This window comes from Pelophylax lessonae (genome assembly GCF_965119305.1).
Source record: "Pelophylax lessonae genome assembly, chromosome: 1".
NCBI lineage: Eukaryota > Metazoa > Chordata > Amphibia > Anura > Ranidae > Pelophylax > Pelophylax lessonae.
Window position 1 is genome coordinate 4,778,647 of NC_138768.1, and position 11,461 is coordinate 4,790,107.

An 11,461-nucleotide genomic window follows, 5' to 3' on the forward strand; every position below is an offset into this window, starting at 1 on the left:
CGTCCCAATACTTTTGGTAATATAGTGTATGTGTGGGTGGGTAGACTTACTACATATAAGGACGTGCTTTCTGCATGGTCATGGTACACAGATCGGGACTTGTATTATCCACAGACACGGGATGAAGTTCAGAAGATCCTACAAGACATTTCTATCTCTGTTATGAAACTTTCTTGTTAGTATTCAGCAGTCAGGCATGGCTCGGCTTTGCCTCCTGTCTTGGTGACACTCTGTCACATGCTGCTGACAATTAGGAATATGGAACAATTTTGTTTATTTTCCCATTTTTTGGGAAAAATTATTAATATTTACAAAAATTAACAACTCAATTTAATTAAAAGATCCAAGTCCGGGTGATAGAATTTCTGCAAATACTGGGATCTTCTGATATGCCAAACGAGGGATCATCTAGGGACAAGGTGTGGAAATAAGAGTGATGCAAGCACAATGCTCTTCTAAACATGAAAAATAGAGGAGATGCTGGTACTAATTAACAAAAAGGAGCGTAAAAACAGGAGAGCTGGAGCTGCATTCTCCAGTCTCTCTGCTGTCACCACTAGACATGTGCAGAATGGAAAAATTTGTTTAGTTTCCTATATATTTGTTATGTTATTAATTTTGTTTTGTTTAGCTCGGTTTTCGGAATTTGTTAAATTTAGTTTCATATTCGTTAAATTTCGTTTATTTTCTAATTAATTCCACATTTATAGAACTTTTCGAAAAATGAATTTGAATTCTGTGTGAAGAATGGCTGGATGTTAAGCAGCCGGCCGCCGTATCCTTAACAACCGATTAGTCATCAACTGTCAGCTGACTTTCTCCGCTGACAGCTGAAAAGTAAACACAACAAAGCCTGCAATTGAAAATTCAGAAAAAAAAAAACAACATGGGTCCCCCCCCCCCCAGTCCACACCAGGCACTTCTGGTCTGGTAGTGTTTTTTTATTTTTATTTTGGCGTGGAGTGCCTCCCTTCAAAATCCATACTAGACCCTTTTCTGAGCATGCAGCTCGGCAGGTTAGGAAAGAGGGGGTATGGGCATGCGCCCCCCCCAAAACCACCAAACAACCTCGCGCTCCCCCCACCTCAAAGCACCTTGTCCCCATGTTAATGGGGACAAGGGCCTCATCCCCATAACCATGGCCAGTGGTTGTGAGGGTCTGCAGGCAGGGGGGCTTATCAGAATCTGAAAGGGGGACTCCAGATCCAGCCCCCCATGTGAATTAGTACCCATTTACCGAAAATGTGTAGAAAGTGAATAAAGACAGTAAACAAGTTATTCACAATTGCTTTATTAAACAATGTCCCCCCGATGTACATCCTCACGCCGCCCGTCACACCGCTGAAACTGAGAAAAGGGGGAAAAAAAAAACCCTGGCTTTGTTGAACGCTCTCGGCAGACTGCCTGCCCCTCCTTCTGACATTTCTTATACAGGTAAGGGGGCGGGAGCCAACTGATGATGCCACCTGGTGACCCGCCCCCTTATGACATGCTCCGGTCGGTGATGTCACAGGGTAGTGGGGTCACCTGCTGACGTTATTAAGTGACTCCTCCCCTTAGCTATATAAGAAATGTAAGATGAAGGAGCAGGCAGACTGCTTTTTTTCAGGTTTGGCGGTGTGGCAGTGGCGTGAGATGGATCTACATTGGGGGACATTATTTAATAAAGGAATTGTCTAAAATTGCCTTGCTATTGTCTTTATTCACTTTTTACACATTTTGGTGTACCCCCTACTCATTCACATGGGGGGGGGTGGGTTCTGGGGGCCCCCTTTTTAATGGTAGCTTCCAGATTCCGATAAGCATCCCACCCACAGACCCCCACAACCACCACCCACGGTTGTGGGGATAAGTCCCTTGTCCCCACAAGGTGCTTTGAGGTGGGGAGGGCAGAGCCCCCTTCCCTCAAAGCACCCACCCCCATGTTAAGGGCATATGGCCTAGTATTGTTCAGGAGGGGGGCCCTCGCTCATCCCCCCCTTTCTTGACCTGCGGGACTGCATGCTCAGATAAGGGTCTAGTATCGATTTTGGGGGGACCATACCCCATTTTTTAAAAAAAATTTGACATGGGGTTTCCCTTAGAATCTATACCAGACTCAAAGGGCCTGGTATGGACTGGGGCGGACCCTACGTCATTTTATTTTTTTTCCCTGAAATTTCTATTGCCGGCATTGTTTTATTTGCATTTCAGCTGTCAGAGGGGAAGCCAGCTGACAGCTGATGACTCATTGGTTGTTAAGGACGCAGTGGCTGGCCTGGTGCTTAACAACCAGCTATTCTTCACACAGAATTTGAATCGGTCGATCATGTTTCAACCGATTTGAATTGAAATCTTTCTAAAAATTTGGAAACAAAATTTTATGAAAACGAAACGAAATGTAACTAATTACTAAACCACACTAAATGAATTCAGATACAAAACAAATATAGTAACACAACCAATATATAGGAAACACATTTTTTCGGTTTGCACATGTCTAATAAAAACTTGGCAGCACAGTAGCCAAGTGGTTAGCATTTCCACCGGGCAGTACCAGGGTCATTGGTTTGAATCCCAATGATGGCGCTACCTGCCTGGAGTTTGCACATTCCCCTTGTGTCTATGTGGGTTTCCTCCCATACTCCTTATATTGTGACCTATCTAAGCTGCTTACATACTACCCAGCCACTGTACAATATTTGTGGCTATTGTCTCTCAGATAACACACACTAATTTCTATTGCAAATTAAAAATAGCTTTTTCTCTTTCTATTTGATGCTTATTGCTGTCAGGTTAACTGGCCCCTGTGTAATTTGGCCCTAGTATGTGTATGTATGAATGTGAGTTAGGGACCTTAGATTGTAAGCTCCTGAGGGCAGTGACTGATGTGAATGTACAATGTATATGTGTAAATGGCGGTGTAAATTGTCGGCGCTATATAAGTACCTACAATAAATAAATACAAAACACATACATGATAATAGCACCCCCCCCCCCCCCCCAGCATGTCATTTAACCACTTTAGGACCTGAGGATTTTCCTGCTTTACGTCCAGGCCCCTTTTTGCAACTTGGCACTGTGCGACTTTAACTGACAATTGCGCGGTCATGCATCGCCGTACCAAAACGAAATTTACGTCCTTTTTTTCCCACAAACAGAGCTTTCTTTTGGTGGTATTTGATCACCTGTGCGCTTTTCATTTTTTGCAATATTAATAAAAAAAGAGCGACAATTTTGAAAAAATAACAATATTTTTCTACTTTGACAGTTAAAAAATATCCAATATATTCAATTTTTGTCATATATTTAGGCCAAAATGTATTTAGCTACATGTCTTTGACAAAAAAATTCTCAATGAGCGTATTTTTAACCGTTTTAAGACCGGAAGATTTTACCCCATTCCTGACCAGGCCATATTTTGCGATTCGGCACTGCGTTACTTCAACGGACAATTGCGCGGTCGTGCGATGCTGTACCCAAATTACATTTATGTCTTTTTTTCCCCCACAAACAGAGCTTTCTTTTGGTGGTATTTGATCACCTGTGCGATTTTTACTTTTTGCGCTATAAACAAAAAAAGCGACAATTTTAAAAAAATAACAATATTTTTCACATTTTATTATATGAAATCCCCCCCCGAAAAAATGTAAAAATCTAAATTTTTTAACATTTTAGGCCAATTTGTTTTCTGCTACATATGTTTGGTAAAAGAAATCGCAATAAGCATATTTTGATCGGTTTGCGCAAAAGTTATCGCAGCTACTAACTACGGCAAAGATTTCTGTCATTTTTATTGTTTTTTTTTTTAACGAGTAATGGCGGCGATCTGCGATTTTTTTTGGGAGACTGCGACACTGCGGCGGACAGATCGGACCCCTGACTGACATTTTTGACACTTTTGGGGGGACCAGTGACATTACTACTGTAATCAGTGCTATAAATATGCACTGTTACTGTAAAAATGACACTGGCAGGGAAGGGGTTAACTTTATTGGTGATTAAGGGGTTAATGTATGCCTGGTGCTTACTGACATGTGTGGGGGGAGGGGATTGTGTGACACAGACAGAGATCGCAGGTTGAGCTATGCTGAATCCTGTGATCTGTCCCTGTCTGTCACATAGGAGATCCGCCCCCTCTGTTTACACAAGCGGTTGATTTCCTCACTCGATCCCCGACGATTGGGGAAGAGCGGCGGTGATCACCACCGCTCCTCCCCTGGCCCGACTCCCGCTGTGTCTGAATACAGCGGGAGCGAGCCTCCGCGCGCCGCCCACAGGGGGAGGAGTCTAGCGGCGTAGGTCTACGTCGCTGGACGGAATCGAGCCACTTTGCCGCAGTACGCTCCATGTGAGCGGTCGGCAAGTGGTTAAAAGACGCATTTGTGTTTTTTTTTTTCATATTGCTCTTGAAATCATGTGACAGTCATTTGTTTGTTGCTTTGATGGCGGCAGTGGCCAGCTCTCTATGATCATTTTTGACAATTAGCACAAAAATGGGCGGAATTTACCAGAAGAATTAATCCCTCATCAGTGGGATTCTTGCAAAGTTTTGAACATAAAGTCGGATTTTAAGAAAGCTCGGCAAATGAAACCCCCCAGGTAGATTTTCCCAGTACTACTTTACAAGGTTTTTACTCTCAGATGTAAACGCAATGTGTTGGTGCTGGAACTATTTATGACATTGATGTAGCACCCTCCTAGATAGGTGCTAGGTTAGGTAAATCAAATTCTTTAGCTCCCCTGGAATCAGTGGAGCTGCTTGTGATTGCTCTGGCCTGCTCTGAGTTTCACAGGCTGTGGGTTTGCCTGCTTCCCCCTGCCTTCTGGATAGTTCTGGACAGGGCTTTTTTTCTCAGAAAATAGGTGCAGGAACCCCCCCTCTCTGGGTCAATTCTTGTCTCTGCCCCAACCCACCCATGAGCACCGTTTCTTGATTCAAACCCCCCCCCCCCTCCCTGACTCATAGTGCTGCCCCCTTTACAGAATACAGAGCCAGGTATCATTTTGTGGTGTTAAGTAATTTGTATGGAATTTGGTAATGAGCAGTAAAATAGATCCCCTGCATCCACCAGCAATAGACCCTCCCCAGCAACTACAGATCGCCCAGCAGCCAGCATCAACAGACCCCCTTCCTCAACAGCAAGTCCTATCCAGCAGCAATTGACTCCTCAGCATCATAAGCCCCCCTCCAGCAAACCAGCAACAATTGACCTCCCCAGAAACAATAAACAACCATGCAAAAATAGATCCCCTTCAGCAACAATAGATTCCCCCAGCAGCCATTATCAATAGACCCTCCAGCACACCCAAGCACCCCTTGCCATTAAATACAGAACGATTCAGTACTGAAGGTGCCGGAACTGCGTCCCCCCCGCGTTCCTGCTGAAAAAAAGCCCTGGTTCTGGAAAGTAGTGGAATGGATTAAATAAATCAGCAACTGAAAATTGATATTGTATCAGACAATTCCTTGGGGAGGGTACCCAGGTGGTAGCTGCAGCCATCATAAATAGTCTGAAGCCTGGAGCTGCCCTGTCTTGTCCAGAAGGAGAAGATCCAAGCCTGAAGGGCTGCTGATGCTTCTGGGCAGTCTTGCTGTGCTTCTTTTTATTTCTCATGAGGTTGCTTCTCCTTGTATGAGCTGAAAGTTTAGAGGGACGGCCAGGTCTTCGTAGATTTGCAGTGGTCTGATACTCCTTCCATTTCAATATTACATATTTACATAGTAGGTGAGGTTGAATAAAGACAATAGTCCATCCAGTTCAACCTGTGTAGGTGTGTGTGGCTGTAATCATCTCACATACCCCTGAATGCTCTGATCCTTGAGATGTACGTCTAAGAGTCTTTTGAAAGCCACCATACTTCCCGCAGAAACCACCTCTTGTGGTGGAGAATTCCACAATCTTGTAGCCCTAACAGTAAAGAACCCCCCACGTTGCCTGAGGTTAAAACGCTTCTCCTCTAATCTTATTGTATGCCCTCGAGTCCTCAAGCAATCCCTTCGACTGAATAGCTGTTTTTCTATGCCGAGATCCCCATTGAGATATTTATAAATTGCTATCATGTCCCCCCTCAGGCGTCTCTTCTCCAGGGAGAATAAATCAAGCGATTGCAGACGCTCCTCATAATTAAGGCCCTCCAATCCCCTAATCAGTTAAGTTGCTCTCCTCTGGACTTTCTCCAGCTCCAACACATCCCTCCTGAGGACTGGCGACCAGAACTGGACAGAATACTCCAGATGCAGTCGGACCAGAGTTTTATAAAGTGGAAGGATTATAGTTTTATCTCTGGAATACATCCCTTTCTTTATGCATGCTAAGATTCTGCTGGCCTTGGCAGCTGCTGCTTGACATTGCATGCTGTTGCCTAATCTATCATCAACCAAGACTCCCAGATCTTTCTCCATTTTTGATTCCCCCAAGGGTTCCCCCCCCTAAAGTGTATTGTGCTTTTATGTTTTTAGTCCCCAAGTGCAAAACCTTACACTTCTCCACATTAAACCTCATTTGCCATGTCGTTGCCCACTCCGTTATTTTGTCCAGGTCATTCTGTAGGATATCTGCTTCATGCTGTGCAGTTATTGCCCTGCCCAATTTTGTGTCATCTGCAAAACTGATATAGAACTACTGATCCCGTCCTTGATGCTGTTTATGAATAAATTGAACAAGGTTGGTCCCAGGACTGAGCCCTGGGGCACCCCGCTTACTACCTCAGACCAGTCTGAGTATGCGCTGTTTATTACCACCCTTTGGACAAGCCCTTTTAGCCAGTTCCGTATCCAAGCGCAAACCCTGCTGTCGATACCTGCAGACCTTATTTTATAAATTAAGCGCTTGTGGGGAACTGTATCAAATGCCTTTGCAAAGTCCAGGTACACCACATCCACTGGTCTGCCCCTATCTAGCTCACAGCTCACCTCCTCGTAGAATGTTAAGAGATTGGTTTGACAAGAACGCCCATTTGTAAACCCGTGCTGATTACTGCTGATGATGTTGTTGTCTTTAGCAAACTCTACGATATAGTCCCTAATCATCCCCTCCAGAAGTTTACATACTATCGATGTCAGACTGACAGGCCTATAATTTCCCGGGATATGCCTCTGCCCCTTTTTGAATATCGGAATCACGTTAGCTTTCCTCCAATCCCCTGGTACATCTCCTGTCCTAATACTGTCAGCAAAGATCAGGAACAGTGGTCTGGATATAACCTTACTGAGTTCCTTGAGTACTCTCGGATGTACGCCATCCGGGCCTGGTGATTTGTTTGTGTTAAGTTTATCCAGCCTTTCCCTGATTTCACCCTCTGTTAGCCATAGTGGCAAGTCCTGTGTATTACTACTAACCATACAGTCATGGTCAGTGTACCCCATACAGTCAGGGTCAGTGTACCCCTCAGTTTCCTGTGTAAAGACTGACGAGAAAAAAGCATTCAGCACGGTTGCCTTCTCAGTGTCCTCTGTAACCATCCTCCCATCATCGTTAATTATGTGTGCAATATGCTCTGCCCTAGTTTTTTTGCTGTAGATATATTTAAAGAATTTCTTTGGGTTTTTTTTACTATCCTCCGCTATTTCTCTCTCAAAGTTGATTTTAGCCATTTTGATTTCGTGTTTACTTTTCTTATTTGCCCCCTTGTATTGCTCGAAAGCCGATACTGTGCCCTCTGATTTATATTTCTTGAAGGCCATTTTTTTTCCCCTAATAAGTTTTTTAACGTTACGGTTTAGCCAGCCAGGTTTTGCTTTGTCTCTTCTAAATTTATTTCCCATAGGAATGCACTGCAAGATGCATTTGCTTAATATGTTCCTAAAGCATTCCCATTTTTCCTCTGTGGTCAGTGATCCCAGGGTTTGGTCCCAGTTTACCCTTTCCATCATTGAGCACAATTTTGGAAAGTTTGCCCTTCTGAAATTTAGGGTTCTTATGTTCCCCACTTGCCTTGGTATATTGTTATTTACACTAAATGTGATCATCCTGTGATCGCTAGAGCCCAGGTTGTCCTGGACTCCTACCTCCGAGATTATGTCTGGGTCATTAGTGATCAATAGATCCAGGACTGCGTTTTCTCTAGTAGGAGAATCCACCAACTGTGACATGTAATTGTCCTGTAAGGTTTCCGTGAATAGACGGGCCTTCTGTGAGTGTGCAGTCCCCTCTTCCCAGTTAATGTCGGGATAATTGAAGTCCCCCAATATGATGACTGATCCTAGTTTTGCCACTTTACCCAAAAGTGCTAAAAATTCCAGCTCTACCTCCTCCCTTTGGTTGGGTGGCCTATAGCAAACCCCCACAATTACTTTTCCCTTTTCTCCTTCCCTATGGAGTTCTACCCACACGGATTCTAACTCCATACTCATCCCTTCCATAATATCATTCCTCTCTATCACCCTTACATTATCCTTGACATAGAGACATACCCCTCCCCCTCTTTTTCCTACCCTGTCCTTCTGGTACACCGAATACCCTTGGATATTGGCCAGCCAGTCATGTGAGGGGTCAAACCAAGTTTCCGTTATTCCCACAAGGTCTATGTCCTCCTCATGTACTAACATTTCCAACTCATCCATTTTATTAGCTAGGCTCCTGGCATTAGCATATACCCCTCTTAGTTTTGTGGAAGTTAATCGTGAATTGTGATTATGTTTATTCCTGTTTGGTCTGAGGTTTTCCCACACAGACCCCCCAATTGACATTATGAAACTACTATCGCTGCTGACTCTACTACTGCCTTCTGTCTACTGCTCCCTCCTGACTGACTCTACTTCTGAGCCCTCCCCCCCGTCTCCTAGTTTAAAAGCCCCTCCAACTTGGTGGCCATCTTTCTCCCCAAAAGAGCTGTACCGCCCCCATTAAGGTGCAGCCCATCCTTACTAAAGAGCCGGTAGCCGACTGAGAAGTCAGCCCAGTTCTCCAGGAACCCAAACCCCTCCTTCCTACACCAATTCCTCAGCCACTTGTTAAGTTCACTAAGCTCCTTCTGCCTCTCCTGTGTGGCAGTATTTCAGAGAAAACCACCTTGGAGGTCCTATTCCTCAATCTATTCCCTAAGTCCCTGAAATCGTTCTTTAGGATCCTCCACCTACCTTTTACTTTGTCATTAGTGCCCACATTCACCATGACTGCTGGGTCATCCCCAGCCCCGCACAATAATCTGTCTACCCGATCCGCGATGTGCCGAACTCGGGCGCCCGGTAAACAACATACTGTTCGGCTACCGTGATCTTTTCGACAGATTGCCCTCTCTGTCCTCTTGATGATTGAGTCCCCAACTACCACAACCTGTCTAACCTTTCCTGAATCTCGACCCCCCTTCCTCCTGGAGCCGCCACTCCCCTGGCAGCTGGGGGAGGGCGCCTGCTCCAGCACTGCCACCCCTGAGCTGATATCCCCCTCAACCTGCAATCTGGCAAATTTGTTAGGGTGTACCAACTCAGGACTGGCCTCCCTAACATTCTTCCTAACGGTCACCTAGCTGCTTACCACTGATGCCTGGGTCTCCTCTACTCCTCCCTCCTCTATGCTGGCCCCTGCCAGCGCCTGATGGGTAATGTCCAAGCTCCTTTCCAGGTTGTTGATGCAACGCAGTGTTGCCACTGTGTTTTCTAAATCCAGGATCTGGGCTTCCAGAGCAACAAGTCGCTCACATCCTGCACGTATTCGCCCTCGATTGGTTCATCAAGGAACGCATACATGGCGCAAGAAGTGCACTGAGTGGCATCCGCAATCCTGTCGGACATTATTACCCACTACTCTATGGGGATAATGTTAACGACCTGCTCTTCCTTACCTACACTACCACTAACTCCCCTGGTACCAAACCTGGGGTACTCACCAGTCGCTAATAAACTCACCAGTCGCTAAGATACTCACCAGTCGCAAAGATACTTACCAGTCTTCCCAGGTACTCAGTCGCAGAGTACGCTCAGTCAGTCACAGGGCACCGTCGGGCACTGCAAGTCGCTGGGCACCGTCAGTCTCAGGGCACCGTCAGTCACAGGGCACCGTCAGTCGCAGGGCACCATCAGTCGCAGGGCACAGTCAGTCGCAGGGCAAAGTCAGTCGCAGTTCGCTGTCAGTCAGTCACAGGTCGCTATCAGTCACAGAGCACGGTCAGTCAGTCACAGTCACTGAGCGTAGATTGCTATCAGTCGCAGAGTACAGTTACACAGCAATCAGTCGCAGAGCACAGTTACACAGCAATTAGTCACAGAGCACGGTTACACAGCAATCAGTCGCAGAGCACTGTTACACCGCAATTAATCGCAGAGCACGGTTACACAGCAATCAGTCGCAGAGCACAGTTACACAGCAATCAGTCGCAGCACAGTTACACAGCAATCAGTCGCAGAGCACAGTTACATAGCAATCAGTTGCAGAGCATGGTTACACAGCAATCAGTCGCAGAGCACAGTTACACAGCAATCAGTCGCAGAGCACGGTTACACAGCAATCAGTCGCAGAGCACGGATACACAGCAATCAGTCGCAGAGCACGGTTACACAGCAATAAGTCACAGAGCACGGTTAAACAGTAATCAGTCGCAGAGCACGGTTACACAGCAATCAGTTGCAGAGCACGGTTACACAGCAATCAGTCGCAGAGCACGGTTACACAGCAATCAGTCGCAGAGCGCGGTTAAAGAGTAATCAGTCGCAGAGCACGGTTACACAGCAATCAGTCGCAAAGCACGGATACACAGCAATCAGTCACACAGCACAATTACACTGCAATATGTCGCAGAGCACAGTTACACAGCAATAAGTCGCAGCACAGTTACACAGCTATTGGTTTACAGAGCACAGTCACACAGCTTTCTCCCTCGCCTTGCTTGCAGCTGCTGCCTTACTCACAGCTGCTGCCACACACACTGGGATCGGACAGTCTCCTCCTCCTCTTCCCTTGCTTCCTGGAATGCTCTCCTTCTCTCCTCAGTACCGTGCGGTGTCCGACCTCCACCGCCACTATTGGTGTCCGACCTCCACCGCCGCTCCGCCGCTCTCTGACCCGGTCCCCGGGGTCCTCCTCACCCACACCCGAATTTCCGGTATCCTAGTGCGGCTCCCTGCGGCTCCTTAGTGCGGCTCCACCCACACGTGTCCCCCGCGGCTCTTCCTCCGCAGCTCCCTCGCTGCCGAATGTAGCTCCGCCCACTCTGCTTCCTGCTTCAGGATCACGGATCATGGATGCTCACGCTTGCACAGTGCTCCTTGGGATGTTTAAAGCTTGGAAAATCTTTTTGTATCCAAATCCGGCTTTAAACTTCTCCACAACAGTATCTCGGACCTGCCTGGTGTGTTCCTTGTTCTTCATGATGCTCTCTGCGCTTTAAACAGACCTCTGAGACTATCACAGTGCAGGTGCATTTATACGGAGACTTGATTACACACAGGTGGATTCTATTTATCATCATTAGTCATTTAGGTCAACATTGGATCATTCAGAGATCCTCACTGAACTTCTGGAGAGAGTTTGCTGCACTGAAA